Source organism: Pongo abelii, chromosome 2, assembly GCF_028885655.2.
Source record: "Pongo abelii isolate AG06213 chromosome 2, NHGRI_mPonAbe1-v2.0_pri, whole genome shotgun sequence".
In the NCBI taxonomy this organism is placed as follows: domain Eukaryota; kingdom Metazoa; phylum Chordata; class Mammalia; order Primates; family Hominidae; genus Pongo; species Pongo abelii.
Window position 1 is genome coordinate 28,189,334 of NC_085928.1, and position 13,017 is coordinate 28,202,350.

The window sequence follows — 13,017 nt, forward strand, 5'->3', positions numbered from 1 at the left end:
AATAATAATAAAAAAAGAAAAAGAAAAAAAAAGTAGAATTCAAAACTAAACAAATAATATTAAAGCAATTTGTCTAAAAATAAAAAAATATATAAAGGGATATAAAGTAATATCTTAACTGAATATCAATTTTTACTTCCTAGAAGAGTAGCTGCTATTTGGTTTGAGCTCCTTTTGTAAATGAATGCATTTAATGGAAATGAACATTTTAGAAGCAATTACTGGTTAAAAAATTAAGGGGTAGGAAGGTAACAATCTTCTTCCACCTTCACTTAAGTTTATTTAATAAAGTACAGTGGACCCTTGAACAAAGTGGGGGTTAGGTACACTGAACCCTGTACATTCAAAAATCAGCATATCACTTTTGATTCCCAAAAAAAGTAATGACTAATAGCCTACTGTTGACTAGAAGCCTTAGTGATAATCAATTAACACATTTTATATATGTATCATATACTGTATTCTTACAAAAAGGTAAGCTAGACAAAAGAAAATGTTATAAAGAAAATCATAAGAAAGACAAAATATATTTGCTATTCATGAAATGAAAATGTATTGTAATAAAAATGTTTTATCTTCACTGTTTTCTCACTGAATAGGCTGAGGAAGAAGAGGGTTTGGTCTTGATGTCTCAGGAATGGCAGAGGCATAGAGAAATCTGCATAAAGTATATCCATGCAGTTCAACTCCATGTTGTTCAAGGGTCAACTATCTTCTAGATACTACTATCTAGTAATATCTACTAGAACAAAACAGTTAAAATGAAGTAGGTAGCTTATAGTTAAGTAAGGCAAACTGACTAAACACATTCTCTTTTGTTCCTTTCTGAGGTCATTTTTGAAATATAGTAACAGTTTAGTATAATTTATAATGAGTGATGATAGTGTTGGGAGCCCAGAAGAAAGACCACTATATTTGGCATCATAAACAATTGTGTTAGGCAACATGAGTAGAGATTTGAATATAATATTGTTCCAGTCTGGGAGAGAGAAAGACATATAAACAAATATTTGTTTAAATGGTAGTTTATGTAATAAAAGTGTCATCATGGTGGTGTAGAAAATTTTCAAGATAAATTAACCAACTAACTCAAGTCTGTTATATAGACTCTGAAAAATATCAGCCTCAAATAAATGATTAATTTTATAATGAGCACATAAAACATGGTAATTAAATAGCTAAATTTGCAAAATATAAATCACACATGAAAATACTAGTTAACCAATGTATGAATATATCAACAATAAAGAATAACTTTCCACAATTTAATTCGCACTAAAAGGAATAGGTAATTACAATACACAACATTTGCAAGAATGTGAAAAACTTGTACATTTATAGATTGCCAGTTGCAGTCAAAATTGATACAAATTCCTTTGGATGACAAGATAGCAGTAGATATACATATTTAGTTCAGATTCAGAGGGTACGTGGGCTTATTTGTTACATGAGTACATGCATAATGGTGGAGGTTGGGCTTCTGGTGTATCCATCACCCAAATATTGGACATTGTACCCAGTAGATGATTTTTCAATCCTCCCTGCCCCCTGCCCTCTGCCCTCCCTCTTTGGAGTCCTGAGTCTAATTTCCTCATCTTTATGTCCACATGTATCCTATGTTTAGCTTCCACTTACAAGTAAGAACCCTCCCTCTTTGAAGTCCTCAGAGTCTAATTTCCCCATCTTTATGTCCACGTATATCTTTTGTTTAGCTCCCACTTACAAGCAAGAACATATGATAGCTGATTTTTTGCTTCTGTTAGTTCACTTAGGGTAATGGTGTCCAGCTCTATCCATGTTGCTGCAAAGGATATGATTTCATTTTTGTAATCTGTTTAAACACGCAACCCTTGATGCTGAAATCTTACATTGGGGTACTTATTCTATAAATAGAAATTAACTATGTATAATTTATAGTATAAGTTAAACACAGCTGTTGAAATTTCTAGAGTAACCACTAAAAAAAATAGAAATCAAGTACTTTTATGGTCTGAATGTTTGTCCTACCAGCATTCATATGTTGAAACCTAGTCACCAATGTGATGTGTTAGGAGATGGGACATTTGGAAGGTAGTTAGATTATCAGGATGGAGCCCTTATAAATGGGATTAGTGAAAATACTAGTTAACCAATGTATGAAAATATCAACAATAAAGAATAACTTTCCACAAATTAATTAGCACTAAAAGAAATATATAATTACAAAACACAACATTTGCAAGAATGTGAAAAACTTGTACATTTATAGATTGCCAGTTGCAGTCAAAACTGATACTATTATTAAAATTGACACCTTATTAAAAGAGGCCCCAGGGAGCCTGCCTTGGTCCTTCTACCATATGAGGATATAGCAGAAGGCACAGTCTATGAATGACTGTCTATGACACAAACCCTCACCAGACACCAAAACTGTCAAGTCTTTGATCTTGGACTTCCTAGCCTCCAAAACTGTGAGAAATAAATTACTATTGTTTAGTAGCTACTCAGCCTACAGTATTTTGTTATAGCAGCCCAAACAGACTAAGACAAGTATACAAATTCCAAACTCTTGAATGGGTAGAAAAAGAAAAGAAAATATAACTTAGCCATCAGTTCAAAAGAAGACAAGACAGTAAAAAGAAAATGAATGTAAAAAAAAAAGAAAAAAAAGCTGAACCTAAAAAAGAAAAAAAAAACACATAGTGTAGAACAAACCCTATATCTGTAATCAAAATAAATAAATAAACTAAAATTTTCAATTTAAAATATATCAGACCTTATTAAAACAAAATTCAGTCATATGCCATATGCAAGGTACACATAAAACATAAGGACAAAGAGAGATGAAAAATAAATTCAATAAGGGGAAATACCTAGATTACACTTAAGCTCGTTTAGCCATACAGAATCCTTAAAGTTGTGGTTATGACAAAAATGCATAACTAGAGATGAAGAGCATCATTACATAAAGAAGTATGATCTTTCTAAATTCATAAATACCTAACATATCCTATATGTATCATAATAAAATTAAAAGAAATATGAGAGAAGGATAGACACAAACTTCGGGATAGTGATCAATTCCAAAATGAAAGGTGAGGCAGTAGCAATGTTTGTACCACCATTGAAGGAAAGCGGTGGTACCTCAGGTTTTATTATTAACCTTTAAAAACTGAACATATATGTTACATATACTCTTTTTACATATGATAGTTCATAAAAATATAATCAATAGTATTCCATTCTATGAAAAATTTTGAAGGTATGAGCAATAGTTATTAACACGTGTTAAAATGGTACAATTTTTGTCCTATTTTACATGTAGTTTGAAAATAGTTTCACCCTCCTCTTTACTCCACACATATTATAAAAACAATATAAGCTAAACACTAGGTTTTGGAATATAATTGAGTGGTCTCTATTATTAAATACTTTTAAAGGACTTTAGAACATCAGAATAAATTTTGCTATTAAGTTGTTTGGAAATTAGAATTTATGTCACACAGCTATAAAAACTAGAAAACAAAGGAGATAAAGAATTTCCAAAAGCAGAAATTACATCCCAAAGTTTAATAATCCCCACAATTTGAGTTATAAATTTTCTGGTATAATGAATGTCAACCTAGCCTTTTATCCTCACTTAAGTTTTAAATTCCCTTTACAAATAGTTCAGAATCATACCATTCTAATTTAGATTTGGAATATAGGACAGTGAATGCAGACATGATTATTTCAGAGTAAAAACTGAAAATAAAAAGAAACTGAGTGTTGAAGTACAACTGTTTAATTTTAATCATTAGTATTTATAATTTTCAATCATTAGTATTTTCACTTGTTCAAAGCATTTACATAGAGATACAGAATCTTCACTATGGCATTTTCTTCTTTTTAGTGGATGGCAAAAGGCTCTTTGAAGTACATTTTGCCTGAGATATATGATCACTTGTATTTTAATACTGAGTACATTTCTATTCAACTCCAAATACTTAGACTTGATAGGTGTATGTATTCACATTGCTTCCACTGAAAAGACTAGGGAAGTATCCAGAAGATTCTAAGAACCTATAGCTAAAAATAAACAGTCTCTTATGGGAATAAGTAGCTTTCCACTGTACATTACTGAATTCCTTATTTAATTGAATCTTGAATGGGTTAGATATTGGATTAGCATAACTAAAATAAGGTTAAACGTGGTGCTATATTACTATGTGGAATGTAGTTTAAGCATTTTCTATTTAGGATTTCTCCTTTTGTATTTATTTGTCAGATGTGTGGACTGTGACCTCTGTTCTGAGTTCAGTGCAATAAAATCTTCTAAAGGATAAAAAATAGAGAGTTCAAACAGAGCAGTATAAAACATACTATGGCCCCTCAGTAATTATGCTATAATTCTGTTGGAGAAAGCAATTCTTTTGCAAGCCCTATATTCAGACACTTGCTTTAAACTTCCTGAAAAAGGGAAAACCATTCCTTTTAGCTGAGATTATTTTGTTCTTTGCATGTGTTCAAAAATGACTAATATTTCCTGTTCATTTTTTAAAAAGAGAGAATACATTATACACACATAAACACATGTGCATAGACAAACGTATCTTTATGCTCTGAGAATCTTCTTAAATACACTTTAGTTTTGTCATTTTTATTTATAAAGGATAGGTTTTATCAGCTTACTGAGTCTGAAAAGGGATCTCAAGCATTCTAACCGTGCTTCAAGACAAATGTGTGAGGGTTAGTAGAGCTCTTACTTTGTTTGAGAAAGATTCATGACTGCATAGTACAAGTCAACCTCATTGTGGATAAAAATAATTGCTTTATATTTACCCATTGAATAACCTTAGCGCAGAATCAATTCACATACCTTCTCACTTGTGACAGAAACACCAAAGAATCCTAATGGGCCAAAACATCCTAATAATATAAGTAGTGAGAATCTGTAGTCATACTGTGATAATTATATGTAACTTTCAAATATATGGGTCAAGGAAACTAAATAGTACTTGGGTGCTACTAACCAGAACATAGTGCCAAGTATTTGTTTACTGATTTGCCAGAACTTTCCTTTCTTAGTGAATGTGCTGATTAACATTAGAAGACCAATAAAATTCCTATTTTACATCTGAGGTAAGCTCTGTTCTTTTCAGAGACTGAGGGATGGCCTGTGTCATCTCTGAAGATCTTTTTTCAATTTGATAAGTCCGTAGAGCATCTATAATTCTCTAAGGTTATATTTGTAAAATGTTATCCGTTATGAGGCTTCAACTGCAAGGGGTCCTATCCATTGGCCAACTCATGCTGTAAATAATACTAATAATTGATGAATTGGAGCTTTATATTATATAACAGCAATGCCACTTTCCAAGATCTAGATTCGTGGATGTCATTCTGATAGCTGATTTTGTTCATTTCCCCAGACACTCTCCACAGCCAACTACAAAGAAGTAGTGACTGTCCTAATTCTACAGAAGGGTAAAATACACCAACATACCAAAACTACTTTAAAAAAAAGTGGACATTTAAAAAAAATCTTTACCTTTCACAAGAATTAACATACAGCAGCAGGCAATCAAACTTACTAAACTTGGAAAGAAATCTTGTCAACTACTTAAGAAGAGTAAGCATCTATGAACAGAAGAGGGAGCAGGGGACTCAGACCTAGTGAGACCTGGCTGCTTTACCTAAGGAAAGCTATATGGGTTTCCTGAACCTTGCTCTTACTTATTTATAAAATTAGGTAATAAGGCCAGGCAGGGTGGATCACGCCTGTAATTCCAGCACTTTGGGAGGCCGAGGTGTACGGATCACTTGAGTTCAGGAGTTCGAGACCAGCCTGACCAACATAGTGAAACCCCATCTCTACTAAAAAAAAAAAAAAAATACAAAAATTAGCCGGGTGTGGTGGCGGTGCCTGTAATCCCAGCTACTCAGGAGGCTGAGGCAGGAGAATCACTTGAACCTCGGAGGCGGAGGTTGTAATGAGATTGCGCCACTGCATTCCAGCCTGGGCAACAGAGCTAAACTCCATCTCAAAAAAAAAAAAAAAAAGGTAATAATACCTAGGACTGAATGAGGAAAACAAATGAGATAATGTATATAAATCACGGCAAATAGTAGACTCTTGATAAAATGGTGCCTTTTTTGACAACAAAGATAAAGAATTTGGTTTTATAAGAATGAATGAAACAGAATAATAAACTATGACAGAAGCTTAATGTTGGAACCCTTTTAGTTATGATTACTGAAGAAAAGTGCCCCCCTCTTCCGAAAGCCTTTTAAGTTTAAAAGGAAAAAACTATGGAGGCAGGCCATAATTCTGAATATATATTAGATGAAAATGAAAATAAAATAAAAATGACACAAATTGGCTCCAGTGTGGGGGAGGAGTGGAATTAAACTTGCAGATAAAAGAAAGCAGAATTTGGAGCAAGTTATTTTCCCAGAAGAACTAGGAGATAACCCCAATTCAAATTAATTTCCTAAACATAGACACAGATGTTTTTGCATAATTTCCATAACTTCACCTCATATATTGGTTTCTACTAACAAGGAAATGGAATTAATCTGTAGCTACCTGTGAAAGTATATCTCGTTCTTCTCACTTGTGTTTTACATTTTAAGGTAGACAGGAAATTAGGACAAAGAGCTGAGTGTGATGAATGCAGATGTGGGTATGTGAGATTCAAATAGATACACTTAAGACACTGAGGATATGTACAAAATGAAGTCTACAAGTATCACTTGAAATAATTCTTGTCTTGATCAAGATGCACTTTGCAATTCAGTTGGACAATCAAGAAAGAATGTTGCATACAGTACACCCAGTGGCTCATGATTAGGCCTGGTGTAATTCTCAGGAGTGGAATTAATACTATGGAGGAATACCACTGTATGTTAGAAGATACTTCCTCTACAAAGAGGACAGCTGTAGCTTTAAAAGACAATATGATACCTAAGAACTTACAGGTTTTATAGGGGATACTAACAGCTAGTGCCATGAAAAGAATACAATTCTTAAAATATTAGGGACATCAAAATTGCCCAGGAATTTTTTTGTGAAATTAATGACAGTAAAATTTAATACTAACATATATGAGAAAATTTACTCATTCTCAAGTGAATACAACTTCTCTTTCTGATTGACATGAACTCCAGAAACTCATCTACAAGTGGAAAAATTATCATGTTTTTAATTTGTTGAAGAACATCAATTATTCTTACTCTGAATATTTGAATTGAATTTGAGTTTATTCATTCATTTACTTATTTATTCAACAAACTTTGATTGAGTTCCTATCACATGTCAGCATTTTGAAAAATGCTAGCAGTAAAAATAAAGAGACAGGTTATGTTCAGTTTTCATTAGGAATTAAGCAAGAAACCAACTAACAATCCAACCAACTAGCTAGCAGAATATCACTTTAATACTTTTATTTCAAATTATAGGCCCACTTTTCTGCTAGTTATGTTAAAATGACATGATAAGCTAGGTATGATATTTAATTTTTATTTATTAGCATCTAAGATATATAAAATATGTAAAATTTATTAGAATGTAAAATACATATAATACCTGATGCAACAGGTACTAAAACAGCCACAGTACTGAATTTAGTCACCAGATCACATAGTATCAAAGAGATTTGTTATTTAATGATTATATTTTGAGAACAGCCCAACTCAAAAATGTAAAGAAAAGTGGCATAGTTATCTTGTGTGTGTGAAAAGCAGCAGTAATGTCCTATTGTGGATGTAAGATATCACCAGATTTGAGGAACTTCGGTGCAAAGTTAAGAATTTGGCACCCAGTTTTGGAGAACAGGTACATAAACAAAGCATGAAAATATTAGACAGTACATTATACAAAAAAAATGAGTGAGTTGTATGGACAATAATTGCTAAATAGATTCCAACTAACAGAGTCCATGAAGAGGTAAAAATACTAGTTTACCCTGATATGGCTTGGCTCTGTGTCCCCACCCGAATCTCACTTTTAATTGTAATAATCCCCTCCTATCATGGGAGGGACTGGTGGGAGGTAACTGAATCATGGGGGCAAGTTTTTCCCGTGCTGTTCTTGTGATAGTGAATAGGTCTCATGAGATCTGATGGTTTTATAAAGGGGAGTTGCCCTGCACACACCCTCTTGCCTGCCACCATACAGTGTCTTTGCTCTTCCCTCACCTTCCGCCATGATTATGAGGCTTCCCCAGCCATGTGGAACTGAGTCCATTAAACCTCTTTCTTTATAAATTACCCAGTCATGGGTATGTCTTTATAAGAAGCATGAGAGCAAACTAATACAAAGCAGTAATACCCTATTCTGGATGTGACATGTCACCATATTTGAGGAACTTTGGTGCAAACTTAGGAGTTTGGCAACCAGTTTTGGAAACAGGTATGTAAACAAATCATGACAATATTAGACAATACATTTAAAAAACAAAAGGAGTTGTGTGGAAAATAATTGCTAAACAGATTCCAATTAACAGAGTTCATGAAGAGGTAAATATACTAGTTTACCCTGAAAAATTCAAGTACTGAACTTGTAATCACAGAAAGGCATTTGAGTAAAAATTAAAAATTAAATATAACAAATGAAATTACTACAAGCCTCTAAAGTTTTCAGGTAGTGACTAGTATGTTAAGAAAGAGAAGAAAAAGAAAAAATAAACAGAGACATTTTTGTGAGTGTGTGTTAGGGTAAAGAAATATGGAGTAGAAATAGAGAGAATATTGAAATAAATGGGTTTCGTTTTAAAATTAGAGAAATTGGGACACCTGCAAGCAGTTAGAAATATGAATATAACTTGCAGTGAAAATAGGGTTCAAAATAAATAGTAAGTCATGAGAGTTATAAAATGTAGGATGTTTTAGAAGAGTATGCTAATATTTTATAATATGATGTCCATCATCAGGGACCAAGAGTAGAAAGAGCCAGCAAGTTTTACTGAAGAAAAGAGGGCTAGAATAGTTCGGTTTTTCAGGGAGTTGTAGAGCAAATCATTAAGAAGGAAGGTAGTCGATGGACGTGGATAACTGTTACCAATGGGATTAAAGGTCATGAACACTTCTAGGATAGTTTCAGTTTGTCCCTGATAGAAACAAAAATATGTGCATAATTCTGGTTATTTATAGCACTTTATGTCAGTTTATATAAATGATTAATTAAAATAAAATGGCACATATACATCTACATTAGCACAGTCTTGTGTATGCACATACCTTATCTTTCCAGGAATCTTAGGGAAAAGCAGAGACAGAAAATAAGACAGACAACCATTACCAAAATCTTGTGCATCTTACTAAGCAGAACGTTTCAGAACCCTGCACATCTGCACATCTGCACATCTCCAATATATGTTGTAGAAGCCCGATCAGAAAAATTGGCCCTGCTCACCTGAAACTTCACTTAGATAAGAGTAAGAATAGATTGTTGCTGGTAGGAGCCAGAAAAGGGGGTGCTCTTTCATCACAGACCTCCACATTTGGTGAGGTGTAGCTCTGAACCATATTCTCTGTAACACGGGTGAAAACTAGCCCCTGTCCTATCTTCTGTGACTAGTGAGAAAAATGAAGTCAAGAGATATCTTGTATTGAATAGATTCTACAGAAATACAGACAGAATAAACACCTATTGAGCACTGTTTTACATTTATCAGCTGCTAAACCTGGGTTGCCTCATTGCAGTACCATACTATAAGATAACTAAGGATGGATGAGGAAATTGAGTTTAGAGAGGTTACACGAAACACCCAAGAGAAACAGTCAAAGTCAGAGCTGGAATTCAAACCCAATTATCTATGTCTTATTAAACTTACATCTTTTCACAGCCTTATCTCTGTGGTCTGAATTTCTGAGCCCCATCTAGATACAAGCTAAAAGAAGTAGCAATCCTCCAAAAAAAAATATGAAAAGGGGAGAAGGGAGTAACTTTACAGTGGAGAAACCTGGCAAGTATTATCTTAGCCAAGTGACCAAGGTTAGCATTATTAGTGTTTAGTCAGTATACCTATAAACAAATGTGGAGAAAGGAGACCTCTTAACTACTATTGGTGGGGATGTAAATTAGTATAAACATTATGGTCAACAGCACTGAGGCTCCTCAAAAAAATAAAAATGGAACTATCCTATGATCCATCAATCCTACTACTGGGTTTTTATCCAAAAGAAATAAAATCAATATGTTGAAGAGATATCTACAGTCCCACTATTACAGCACCATTCACAATAGCCAAGATAAGGAACCAACCTAAGTGTCCATCAATGGATAAATGGATAAAATATTGTTGTATATACACAGAATGGAATACTATTCAGCCATAAAGAAGGAGGAAATTCTGTCATTTGTGACAACATGAATGAACCTGAAGGACATTATGTTAAGTGAAATAAGCTAGGCAAAGACAAATTACCCATAATCTCACCCTTATTCGGAATATAAAACAATTGGGTTTCATAAAAGTAGGGAGTAGAATAGTATTTACCAGAGTCTTGTAAAGGTAGCAGAGAGAGGAGATGGAGAGAAGTTGGTCAACAAACACTATGTTACAATGTCCTTATTCCTTATACAGAAGGAATAAGTTCTGGCATTCTAATGCAGAGTAGGGTGACTATGGTTAACTATAATGTATTGTACATTTCAAAATAACAAAAAGATCAGATTTTGAGTGTTCTTATCACATATAAATGGTGAATGTTTCCATACATATATACAATGTGCAAATAATCAAATTAGGGTAATAAGCCAAGGGTAATTAGATTTTGAACATATATGAAAATGGAGACACAAATTTTGTCACTGAGATAGTCAAAAGTCGCTCCCTGATAGCAAAAGACAAGCAATCCAGTAGCTAGCTAGACACCCCTGATCATTAGGCCAATTACTCTGATTTGATTATTTATACATTGTATACATTTATGGAAACATCACACTATAACCCATAAATACGTACAATTATGTGTCAATTAAAAATGGAATAAAAAAAAAAGCTAAGCCTAGTGCCCAGAGATGGCATAGCTAATGTTTCAGTTATTATTTGCAACAATTTTATATGTAACAAAATGTGAATACTTAAAAATTGATTGCCCTGATCTGCCGCATCACATGCAATTTTGAAAACATTTACCCAACCACTTGCAAATGACAGCTAGGAATTTATAGATTTTTGAAACATAATTTTAGACATTCCCAGTGTTTTAATTTGTTGTAGACCATAATGCTATCTCTAATGTTTATTCCTATTATAAGCCACAATCATGGAACCAAACTAGGTGTCCATTGTTGGATGAATGGATAAAGAAAATGTGATACAAATATCACATTTTCAGTATACATATATATATGTGTGTGTGTGTGTGTTTGTGTGTATGTATATATGTGTGTGTATATATATACACACACACATACAGCCATAAAATTCAGCCATTAAAAAAGAAAGAAATCTTGTCGTTTGTGTCAACATAGATGAAGCTGAAGGATATTGGGTTCAGCGAAATAAGTCAAGCACAGAAAGGCAAATACTGCATGATCTAACTTATATATGGATCTAAGAAAGTTGATCTCATGGAGAGAATGATCATCAGAGGCTGTTGTGATTAGGCGAGGAAGGAGATGCAGAGCTGTTGGTCAAAGGATACAAAATTTCAGTTAGGCAGAAGGAATAAATTTCATGAGATCTCTCGTACCTCAAGATGACTATAGTTAGTGATGATATATTGAATTATTGAGAAATGTAAAGAGAGTGAATGTTATGTGCTAGCACCAAAAAATGATAACTGTGTGAGGTACTGCGTGTGTTAATTAGCTAGATTCAACCATTCACAATGTATATACACTTCAAAACATCATGTACATGATAAAAAGAAACAAGTTATCTGTTAATATAAAAATAAACTAAAAATGCAAGGAACAAATTAAGGAGATAGAAAATACAGAAAAAATAAATTACACTCATATATTTAAAAAAGTAAAGAAATAGTGATGAAGGATTAGCTATTTGTAAACTGGAGTGCTTATCTATTTCCTTTCTTAGACTATTTCTTTAGACTATTTAAGCTTTTTTTTAGAACTTGTTTAGCTGTATGAGTTAATGTGTCACACACTGTTATTATTTCCTTTCATTTTTAAAATTCATAGTCCTTATCAAATATTATTATACTCAGTGAGATAAAATTATCTTTTCTAAGCACAGGCCAGAATAGCTGCATAAATGATAGACTTTGTGAATTCCGATGAGTTATGAGAAGAAATAACAACCCTTACTGCTTTCACTGGGGGGTTTCTAGTATCATGCTAGCCACCTATAACTGCCTACATATAAATCCACCTGAAGGAAAGCACTTAGAGATAGATAAGAAAACTCACATGATACCTCAGTCATCCAACGATAAAGGGGCAAGAAACTTGCAAGTGATTTGTTACGATTGAAAATTCTCCCCAGGTGAATTAAAAACTCAGATTTGAAATCCATGTCTTCATAAAGTCAAGGGTAATTACATTTTGAACATATGTGTAAATGGAGACACAAATTTTGTTACTGAGATAGCTAAAATTTGCTCCCTGATAGGGAAAGACAAGCAATCCAGTAGCTAGCTAGAAACCCCTGATTAATTGGCCAAGCATATTATAAGGCAATGGGGCAATGGTATCCAGGGATCAATGTTATCACTCACAAGGTGCTCAATCCATCCCACTTGGGAGGATTAGAGCTCACTCAACAACTTGGCACCGTGTCAGAGTTTTATGCTGAAACAAAAATAGCATTGCATAAATGGAATATAACAAGTTTCTGGTCACTGAAACTTTAGCATTTTGGGCAAGCGAAGTGAGTTAAATAGCATTGTATGTCTTTTCTTTCCCTCCCTCTCTCCCTTCTTTCTTCCTTCCTTTCTTCTTTCTTTCCTTATTTATTTATTTTTACTAACTATTTTTGCAACTTGTATTTGAAGTTATTGCTTTTAGAACTATGCAAGTGACTCTCACTCTCATTGTCTTGCTTTAGATTCTGAACAGGTTGAACTAGTACCAAAAATATGAAAGTC